This window comes from Caenorhabditis briggsae (assembly GCF_000004555.2).
Source record: "Caenorhabditis briggsae complete genome, chrIV, whole genome shotgun sequence".
Lineage (NCBI taxonomy): Eukaryota > Metazoa > Nematoda > Chromadorea > Rhabditida > Rhabditidae > Caenorhabditis > Caenorhabditis briggsae.
Window position 1 is genome coordinate 6,481,693 of NC_013487.2, and position 11,474 is coordinate 6,493,166.

Here is an 11,474-nt window from a genome sequence, read left to right on the forward strand (position 1 = left end):
TCTTTATTCACTTCTTTTTCTCTTTTTTTCGTCTTTTCTTGGTGTCTCTAAACAACAAAAAACGAGTCGGACGGAGCCTCATCTGCTTTGAATATATCCAGAGTCAGTTCCATCACCGACACTTCTTTTTTTGCTCCAGAAAACAGAAAAAACGGCTTGGGGTTTTTTGGGAGAGAGGCGGAGGGAGTGGTTTTGGAATTTTGATTGGGGATTCGAAAAAAAAGAAGGGTTCTGATCTCCAGAGTGAAACAACGCCACCGGAAATACCGTACACCCTGCAATGGAAGGGCACCACACTGTCGAATTTGAGCTCTATTATCTCAATTTGTATGGAAAGTGTCAAAAACTTGTCAACTGATAAAATGTAGGTGATATTACGACAAAAATTTTTTCAGTTGGCAGTTATTACTGAATGTTTTTTTGTTATTTTGATATAGTTTTTATATTTTGATAATAAATAACTGAAACAGTAAAAAGTTTTTTGTCTAACCGAATTTTTTCCGATTTTTTTGCTTAAATCCTAGCACAAAAATCTACAGTACATATCTCCCCAAAATCTCTAGATTACGCTCATTTTTAAGTAATCATTGTTCAACCAAACAATGAAGAATTGTAGTAGAAGACGTCATCCACAAAAGAATACTAGAAAAAAGGAAAAGAATAGAAAAAAGAAGAAGGCGTCGTTAATCCTCTACTTATTCCATCTTTTCTGGGTGGCATTTTTCGCTTCTCAAAGTGGTTTGTTTTGGGTTTTACAGTGTCTGGGGTGGGGCTCCAGAATAAAAACCCGGAAGAAAAATGAATGGGTCAAAGCTATTCATCACTCTCTCGGAACAAAAACATCTGCTCAAGATGAAGAGTCTTCCTTGTAATTTTCAAATCGAAAATGAATGTTGGTAGGTAGAAGGAAATAGGGAATGATTTACAATTTCTAAAAGGTTCTAAGATTGTTAGCGATGAATGGGCTATCGGTTAGAAAGATATGTAATGCTGAACATCACAACTTATTTGGAATTCTGAACAGAGTGTTCTGAAAGCTTTGAAGTTCCTCTCAGGATGCTCAACCTTGACTCTGTCTGAAGAGTTTTAGTCAAATCTAAATTTTTAAAAAATTATCAGCTTAAACCTTGCGTCCCAAAAAAGCCCATCTGTTTGTGGAAACAGACACCAAATGGTCAGGTGAAGCGAGAAAATTATGGGGTTTATATTGTGGTCTGGCTGAGGTGTGGTTGTTGGTGGGGATGAGAGAAAAGAGACACAAAAGAGAAAAAGGTTGTGGCTAGTGATGACAGGGACAGATGGCAAAAACGTATTGGCGGAGAAATGGGTGCGATTAAGAGAGTACACGATCCGAGGAGACCCAGACAACCGGAGGGCGAATCGGTCGTAAATGGCGGAAAGAAAGGTCGTTGTTAGCGGTGAAAAGAAGAGTGATGTGATGTGGTGAGAAGGGGATGGGCGGGGTGCGAAAGGTTATATATATATATATGTATATATATATATATATATATATATACCAGCCTTCTGTTTGCCGCGCCTCCGGCGCTTCACAATTCAAGCATTTTCAATTATTCGTTCATTTAGCCGAAGTGATTTTTTTAAAAGTTATTCAATTGACAAAACTGTATAACTTGAGAAAAAAAAATAAAACATCTTTCACTGTTTCAGGAGCATTATATTTTTCCTGGAATTTTTATTCTCGTATTATTAATTCTGCTAGGTTTTTTAAATTTCACTAATTTTTATATTTCAAGTCAAATTTTTAAAGATTTTGTTTTAAAAGTAGTGTTAAAAGGTCATTTTTTAAAAATTTGAAGTTCGCTATTGTGGTCTGGGATAGAATCCTACATGATGGCTGAACGGATCCACCGAATTTTTCAGCCATTTTCAAAAATGTTTCGGTTTCAGTGATGTGCTTTATATAATTAGCGATTATCAACTTCAATTGTAACACATTTGACGAACCATGAACGTTCAGAAAAGCAATTGTTCAAATTTTTCGGCTTCAATAAACGATAATTTCTGACTGAAACATTTTTGACGATTTCTGCTTATAATTTTCTCGATAAGTATCAAATTTGGCTTCCAAGAGACGCTCGAAAATTTCTTTTAACTTGCGATAATTTTGAAGTTTTTTATACCGTTTTCTGTCGAAATTTCTAATATCGTCTGATCGAAAACTTTTTCGAAAATTTTCAAGGTGAATAACACAAGATTCAAAAAACTCTTGGTAGATTTTAGGAATATAGAATCCTCCAGGCTGATAGGACAAACTTCAAAAAGGTTAAAACTAGATTTTCTCATTTTTAGACTTTTGCTTTAAGTCGAAATTACTGGGATTTCTAGAATTTAGAACCAAATATGGTTATGTTATTCTTTTCTGAACCAGTGTTCGTCAGAACATCAGCACATTAAAAAAGCCATCAATGAGTCGAACTGAACTTTCCACTTCAATTATCCTTAAAATCGAAAAGTATCTCAATTAGGAAGGGGGATTCTAGTCACTAAAAAACACAGAAAATCCCGCAGAAGTCATCAAAGTTCAATACAGATAATCTCCATGTACAACTAGGTTATTGTACTACTGAAAAATGTTGCAAAACGGTGGTTGTCTTTTGCCTCCTCCTAACATAGACAGATCACCAAACAAATCATTTTGGTATTTAGTTGTTTGTGAGTCACCTTTTCGAAATATGCGCACTACTAAAGTCAAAAGTGTTGACATGAAGAACAAGAAGGAGGGAAAGAGAGAAAGATAGGTTCGGGTTGAATAACACTTGAGAATCAAACCTAACAAAAATGAGACAAATTCAGTGGAAGCGGATAGGGGAGGAGACACGGATATGTAGACTACTTTTTGATTTATTTCTTCCCCCATACAAAATGCTTCCGACTTTGCTTCCCCACTTTTTTGGATGATAGCCTTCATTCTTTCACACTCAAAAAAAATGTTTTTCGACTTTTCTAAAACTCGCTCTACTGATAAAATGATTTCAGTAATATCCCGAGTGTATGTGTATCCATCTCTCTGTACACACATACATGAAACAGTGTAATGTGAGCTAATTTCGGCAAAGTAGAGGAAGACAAATAGAGGGAATCGGGAAGCGTACAGAGAGGGAGAGAAAGTGGTTTTGAAATGATGAATCAATTCAATGTTTCTAGAAGAAAGGGGAGGGGGACATGTTTGGAAATTTGACAAGGTGAATGTTCCGTTAGGTATGAAAAAAGGGGATTTTGAGAAAAAAGGATTTGAAATTTATGGGCACAAAATTGAGGTTTTATCATCGCAATCATTGTCCGAAGGCTTATTATGAGGAAGTTGAAACCGAAATTTTTCAAAAAGGTCAGGATGTCTGTGGACTTGACGTTTCTAGGATTCTAAGAATAGCCGTTCTGTTTAAAACTGGAAAAAATACTAAAATGTTTTGAGCTTGAATTTTTCTAAAAATCAACGACTTAATCAATGCGCAGTACTTAAAAAGTGAAAAATATTTACAGAGAATTTCAACTAGATTTCAGAAATCCTAAACCAAATCATCGTAAAACCCATCCTTAGAAAGAACCCTTCAATAAAAGAGCTCCTCTGATAGAAGGGCCGGCCCTTTCAGTACAGGTTTTTCAGTAAGTTTTAAACTTTTTTTGCTTTTTCAAAGAATAACTATGAACGAATTCTTAGCTTTCTCAAACGGTCTAACTAATCAAATGATCCGAATAATCCAAGTCTCATTAAACGCAGTCCAAAAGTAGAACAAAAACGCGCCGAAGTCACACCAGCCGGCTGTGAAGCGCCAGATGCATGGACAGGCTGGTATTTTTTTAAACTACAGTCCAAATTTAATTAAACACAGTCCACAATAAAAACAGAAGAAATATAGAGTCCAGAATAATAGCGAATAATAGCACAGTAGTAACAAAAAGTAAATCGAGCAAATCCACTGGGGAAAAATTGAAACAAATAAAATAAAGAGAGTGTGTTGCGAAAGAGAAAATGACAAACAATGGTTGAAGAGTAATCAAGTTAGGAATTGGGAGGAAGAGAGCAGCTCAATGTAAGACAATAAAGCAAATAAAGAGCAAAAAAATTGTTGGGCAAACATAAATAAAAACTCTTTTTTCGCGAAAAAAATGATGGTAAAGGTAGGGATGATCCTTTTTCGCCTCACTCGCACGTCTCCTTGCCGTCAAATAAGTAAACACAAACCTTTTTTTTTCTGTCCTATTTCTTATTCTTTTCCGTCTGTATCTCTTCTCTTTCTTTTTGCAGTTTTCTTCTAAACAAGGCAAAGAGGAGGAACGACTATCAGAGAAATACCGAAAGTGACGAAACTGATAAGACACTCTTGATAGCAATTTTCCATTCCTAATTCTTTGAAAGAAAATAATGCAAAAAACATCAGCCCAATGCGGGGCTCGAACCCGCGACAACCAGATTAAGAGTCTGGTGCTCTACCGACTGAGCTAACCGGGCGGCGATTGTATAAAGTGTAGAGGCAAAATATATCTCAGCATTGACAAGAGGAGACGCGGGAGGAAGAAGAATAGAGGAGAGGAAGGCATGTTGAAGAAATAGTGAGGAAAAAATTGTTGATGCAAAAAGAGAAAATCGAAGAAAAAACTGAAGAGAAAAATATCGAAATAATGAGGTGATAATTGATAAGAAATGATAAAGAAACATTGAGAAAAAAAGTGAAAAGTGTTCATGAATAGGAACAAAAACTGGTTTGGCAGGAAAAAAGTGAGAAAAATGGAATAGAGAGAAATGATAGAGGATTAAGGAGAAGAGAAAAAATCAATGATAAAAAGTTAAGAAAATGATTATTTTATCAGAAATACTTATGTCTATAGAAAACCTGCCAAACTGTGTCAAAAATAATTTTTAAAATAAAAAAAAACGTACCAGATTTTTTTCCAAATCCTCTGATTATCCTGGTTCCTAGATTGTGTAGGTGATAAGATTACTGTAGACTCATAGCGGTCCACAGTGATAAAATAAGTAGAGAGCTGCAAAATAAATTTTGACAATCATATAAGTAAAAATGTAGGAGTATAAATGGACGGTACGGAATTTCGAAAAAGCAGTAATTATCGGATTTTCGAGATTATAATATGAGAGTAGGAAATGGACGGTACATATGGTGGTAGTTTGGTTGTTGTCGAGAAAACGAGAAACATCATTTAGGCTTAATATGGGAAGAGGAAGAAAAAAAATGCATATAATGGATGTTGTGAATAGTGCAAGACGAGAAAAAAGTAGAAAGTTGGTCTAGAAAAATTTTTTTTGGACGAACTTTGATGTTTTCACTGTGATTGTCTATAAAAGAGTATGAATCGAATTTGCCTGGAAAATTAACTGAAAATACAAAATTTTTGAAACAGTAAATTGGAGTGGAGCAAACATGCTCAGTACCTCGAGGGCTGACTATTCAATAAACTATTGAAAATAGATTTTTCAAAAAAACAATCTTTGCCAAATGCTCAAAATTTTGCATACCATAAAACCTGTAATAGAAGGGCCCCTTAACTTTGAACTTTGAGCCAATTTTTCTCGTTTCTTGCCAAAAATATAAAAAAGTTGCCAACTAATAAATTGTTTATCATAAACTCAAAAGTGTTTTGTCAATTGACACATTCAAACATCTTTCATATGAATTGAGATAATTGAGCTCAATTCTGACTGCGTAAGAGCCCTTCTATTACAGGTTTTTCGGTAGCTAATACATTTTGGAGTAAAAAATCGATGTTTTCCGACAGTAACTTCATATTATTATGAAAAATCAAAAAATGCTTCAAAGTTTTTCTAATTTTTAAGAAAAATTTCATGACAATCCTTGGTGAGAAAATTTCAAGAAAATGTTCACCGTAAGACCTGTAATAGAAGGATTAACAGACTGTCAAGGTTCAGCTAATTTTTCTTGGCTACCATGCAATATATCAAGGATTTGTCAATTGACAAAATGTTTGCGATATTATGATACGCAATTTATCAGTTGACATCTTCCTGATATCTTTGGTAGGAACTGAGAAAAATTGGCTCGAAGCTAAAAGTTAGGGACCCTTCTCTTACAGGTTTTACGGTAAATACTTCTGACAATTTCTGAAGACATCTTCAATTTTTTGCCAATTTTTCACAGAACAATCAAAAGAAATAACTAACTAAAATTAGGATTCTCCGAATTCATAAGAATCTATTCATGGATTTCAACTCGCTGAAATTTTTATCGTTGAGGAAGAATTGACTTTCCAATCAGAATATGTGAAACACGAAAGGTGATTGTAGAAATCTTGATACAGACGAAAATTTTCCAAACAGACTACTGAAAAATGATTCTCTCAGAAGCACGACTTCACCGCCTTTTAGGCATTTGACACTCAAAGAGATAAAACAAAACAAAATCTGAATAGACCGGAAGAACGGTGAACACCACCTGGATGTGTGACCCAGTCGATTCTAATTGAAGTCTCGAGAAATAAGGGTCTCTCTGTTCAGTGACACATGCAAAAAAGCACGCCCCTGTCTCCTGTATATGCATTGAATCGTCGGTTTCTCCGGACGAAGAGAGAGCCAGCTGGTAATAGTGAGAGAGTGGAGAAGCTTAGGAGACTCAGACGCTTATTAGATCCCGTCCAAATACTGTAATTATGTAGTCCCTGTGGAGGTTAGTATTGAACTGAATCGATGGAGGTCACCATACCACATCAAGAAGAGGAAAAAATGGTGGAGGGAGAAGAGAAATGGTAAAACAAACATTGAATAGTTTTGAAGGACTCCACGGAATTCATTAAAATGAATGACCTGGAGGGAACCGAGAAGAAGAAGAAGAAGAATAAGACAAATGCGCAGAAAAAAACGGGGCGAGATGCCAAATGCCCATCAATCAATTCAGGCTCTTCTACCTCTCTTGACCACCTCTTCTAACAAATGACTGAACGACAATTGGTGTGTATTTTGGTGTGATGTGGGAGGTGTAGAAGATATTCGATATTCGGAACAAATATTGTAAAGGGACTACTTGAGAGTAAATACTAAATAGCCGGGACTATGTACTACTACTAACCACTTCATTATATGTGCCATGTATCTCATCATTAACTGGATTCCCCTTGGATCCTCTCTCTCTCCCAAGGAAGAAACAATGACAAAACTGATGGCCACCGGAAGGTAAGGTTGTCCTTTTGATGTCACCGACTTTTTGGCATAAAAAGTAGTCGTGGCATAATTTGTCACTTGGTGACAGTTGCTAGGTCATTCAGTAGGTAGCTGTACACTTTTGAGGTAGATTTTTTCGCGAATTTCGTGCGAATGAAGATGAGACAATAGAGATGAGATGAAAAATTGGATTGAGAACTACAAAAATGTGTCGTGTGTCAGGAAATTTCGATTTAGTGTTGTCAATAAGCTCAACAATAAATGTTCATTTCAAAACTCTACGGTTTCAAAACATTAAGTTCGTCAAGTTAGCCATCGTATTCTAATGAAGCTTGTAAATGTGGCCGAAGTGATTATTAAAATTCCAGGTTTCTAAACGATTTATAAATAGAAAAAAAGGGATCTCAAAAAATTATATCCGCATTATTTGGTGCTTAAACCACGGCGATTTATTCGGGACGTTTTTTAAATTACCGTAGTACTAACGCACTACGGTATATTCGCGTTCGAGAGCATTTACCAGATTCCAAAAGAATCACCGTGTTTAACCGACAGTTTCTTCAGAATCGGGCAAATTGGCCAAACCGTACCTAATGTAATACATAAGCCTAAACGAACTGTCATCTATGAGCCCATTTATATCATTTCCTGTAAAAGATATCAAATAGTAATCAACTGACAAAATATTTCTGCTATTATAATTATCATTTTAACAGTTGAACATGTTGATATCTTTCACAGGAATCGAGATAATTGAACGCAAAGCTGACGGTTTGGGTGGACTTCTTTTAAAAGAAATACGGTAGCTTTGGGCAGAAATTTTGGAAGAAAATCAGGGATCATAGCAAAGTTATGCGTAACTCAACAAAGCTTTAAATCAATACTTGGTCAAAGTCTGCATATCATATGGGCCGAGGCCTAAAAATTCCTTCAGATCTGCATGTCCACGATTTCTAAAAGCTTTCAAAGGACTAGAACTTCGAAATAACATGACAGTTTTTTTTTAACTAGAGTTGATAACAATTGATTGCATGTAAAAAATACACAACAAAATCTGAACTTGTTCTGTACTTATTCAAATGTACTGAAACAGAAAAAAACATTGTTTCACAATTTTTGAATTTCACTACCGCCAAATTAAAAAGAACGGTACCTCAAATAGTATGAAGATCGGTCTATCCACCTAATATAGAAACTAAAGTAAGAATGATTGAGTGGGAGAGAATGTGCTTTTTTTTCGAGAATGGGAAGTGGTTGTTCTTCTCCAAAAAAGAAACCCCAACGTCCTCTAGTCGGTCGTTCTATTCTCTTCTCAGTCCAATTCCATTCCCATTCGCTTTTTGCACCAAAACCCTTCTTCTTCTTCTTTTCTTCTCTTGTCACTGCGCCCCAGAAGCTTCCTTTTGCTTACTCCCGACGCCTCCGGGGCAATGGTAATTGACTTCAAATGCGTCTGCGTCTCTTAATTCTAATCACTCCCCTCTTTTTGTTGCTCCAAGATGAGCCTGGCTCGGCGCCTAACTCATTTTCAATTCTTCTGCTTCTCGTCTCTCCTTCTGTTTCCTCTCCACGCCTTTTCTAAATAACCTCTTCTAGTTTTTGTCCTAGCAAAAGACACGACTTCCAGATGATAGAGATATTTGGAATGCCGGAGACTCAGAGGATCCAAGACACAAAAGTGTTTGTTTTCCCATTAAAATTCGGGCACAAGAAGGAGAAGAAGAAGGCTTGAGCAGTAGAAGAAGAGGAAGAAAAGTGAGCAAGAATTGATGGGAATGGGATGACTGAAGAAGAGAAGGAAAGCACCTAATCCGGCTGAATGTGTTCTTGATGGGTTTTTCGGTTTTTTGGGAACGAGAAGAGAAAATGAAGTGAAAGAAGAAGGCTCACAAACATTTGTAAAGTGATGAGAGAATTAGAAAAGGATTACGGTAAACACGGAGAAATGGAGTCAATAGAGATTGCAACTTGATTGAACCATAAGATCATATTGGAAGCGTTTTCTATTGAAAATTGTGGATGTGAAACAGTGAATTTATGTAGAAGAGAAACAACGAAAAGCATCTAGTTTCTTCGGTTCCTGTGAAAGACATCAAAATGTCGTCAACTGACAAAACGTTCATCATAATATCACAATCAGTTTGCCAGTTTATCCCTTCTATCAGCTCAGAATCCAACAAAAAATTGGAAATTTCAGATTAGAAAGGTACATTTCTACTGATTACTGTTTCACAACTAGTGTGCCTATGCTGTCTTTTTGGTTTGCTTATTGATTAACTCAGAAAAGTAAACATTCAACTTTCTAGCTATCCAGATTTTAGACACCTTCTTATTTTTAAAATTCCCAACAACAGTTATGCACTACAGAAAGTTCAGCTATCGTAATCAAAAAACAGAGAGAACACACCGACTGGGAGGAAAGGAAAAAGTGGGGTGTACCATCTGATTAGAAAAAGTGGGCGGAGCCTGAAGTGCAAGCTGTGCGCGGTTTTTTTACCGTTTGATATATGAGCATCGAAAAAACTGTGCGGCATTCGTAACTTCCAGTTTAAGCTCCGCCTCCGACTCCGCCCAGTTTTCTTACTAGATTTTTGCACTCACTGTCTCATTTCCTCACAGTTGATGCGCTCTCAGGAAATACACGGAAATCTAGAGTATCCAAGTGAAATTATTTTCGAATCAATCAGACACTTTAATTTTGGGATTATTGAACATTCACTGAAACAGAAAAAAATCTGGCACTATCACTGAAAATAATCTATACAGCAGGGGTGCTAAAAAGGAAGGAGCGCCGGGAGAAAACTGCTCTCCTCGTCTCACGAAGGGGCTCTCTTTGGTGTTGCTCCTCCTCCTCCGGCAAGTCTCCATAACAACGATAATCTCAAAGAAACGAGAAGAGCAATGGGGAAATCCGGACGGAGAGGAGATGTATATGGGCTCTGTGAGTGCACTAGAATATTTATTCGACTAGAAAACGAGGATAAGAAAGTTTGGAGAGCAGGTGAAGAGTATATGTCAGAGAACGCAATCAGTTAAGGTGTGTGATTGAAATATACGAATGAATGTCCCCAGAAAATTCAGATGAAATAAAGGAACACTCTGAAATTGAGAAAAAATTGAAAACAACGAAATGAGGGAGGAGAAGAAGAGGACAAGAGATTTATTGCTGAAACGATATTTTATTCATTGTATTTTTCTAGAGAAAAGAGCATCCCTTTTGTCTCTTCAGCTTCTTCATCTTCTCGTTTTCGTTTTCACTTTTGAACCCGAATGACAGATGGGAATCCCCGGTTCCCCTCCCACTACGACGAATCCATTCCCGAGAATATTGATGGGTTTGGGGCCGATGGAAATGGGAATTGAAAAAGTGGATTTAGAGAAAAAATAGGAGTGGGTCATGGATGAAAAATGGGTGAGAGGTTTCTGGGAGGTAGGTGGGACGAGGTGAATAGAACTAGGAAATGAAGACAGAAGTTACGGTTTCAGAAATTTTGTAAAGCGAGAACAAATTATTTTTTAAAATAATGCGTTAACTCTTTGCGCGATGGCATGAATCTGTGGATCTGATTTGCAGAAAATACGGTAAATACTCTTTAGATTATAGCATGAATTGATTTCCGTACCGAATTCCTTGCAATTCTGTCACAAAAAAAAACCAAACTTGCCGGCACTTTTCTATCCGCCCGCAATCGACAAGACATTCAGATAGCTTCGAAAAGTTGCACATTTTTAAAATCCATCATATTATTACGATAGTTTCGAAGATTTAGAAATTAATTCAAAAAACTAAGTTTAACACTTCAATGTGTTGTTTAGATTCATGTTTAGAAAACTTTTATCTCCATATTGTATTAAACCCGAGTCGTTTCGAAATCGAATGTTTAGGAAAATATTGTGAAACAGTTTTAATAGCATTTTTAATCAAGAATTATTCTCCAGAATCAAGAATTATCAAGAATTATTTAATCAAGAACTATACAGAGCGCTTCAACCTTCAATTGGGATCTTTTCATGTATTAATCGATTCAGAGCCGAATTCATCTATTTTCCATTCCAATCCTGGTTTTCTTGTGTTCATTGTACTCCTAAGAATACATTAAACAATCTAATAGAACGCCACTCCTAACTTTCAACTTTGAGCCCATTTATCTCGGTTCCTGTGAAAGATATCAAATAGTGATTAACTGATATAATGTTTCTGATATTATAATAAACATTTTGTTAGTTAACGACTTTTTGTTAATCTATTATGGGGTTATTCAGTGAGAAGCAAATCAGCAAATTGCTGGTTTTTTCCTTATGCAGAAAATCAGCAATTTGCTGG

General features: G+C 36.2%; 1 non-coding gene across 1 annotated transcript; it reads right to left on the reverse strand.

Moving 5' to 3' along the window:
• Positions 1 to 4,398: 4,398 nt before the first annotated feature.
• On the reverse strand, positions 4,399 to 4,471 carry CBG28327. Its single transcript has one exon. It is a non-coding gene (tRNA).
• Between the last annotated feature and the right edge of the window lie 7,003 nt (positions 4,472 to 11,474).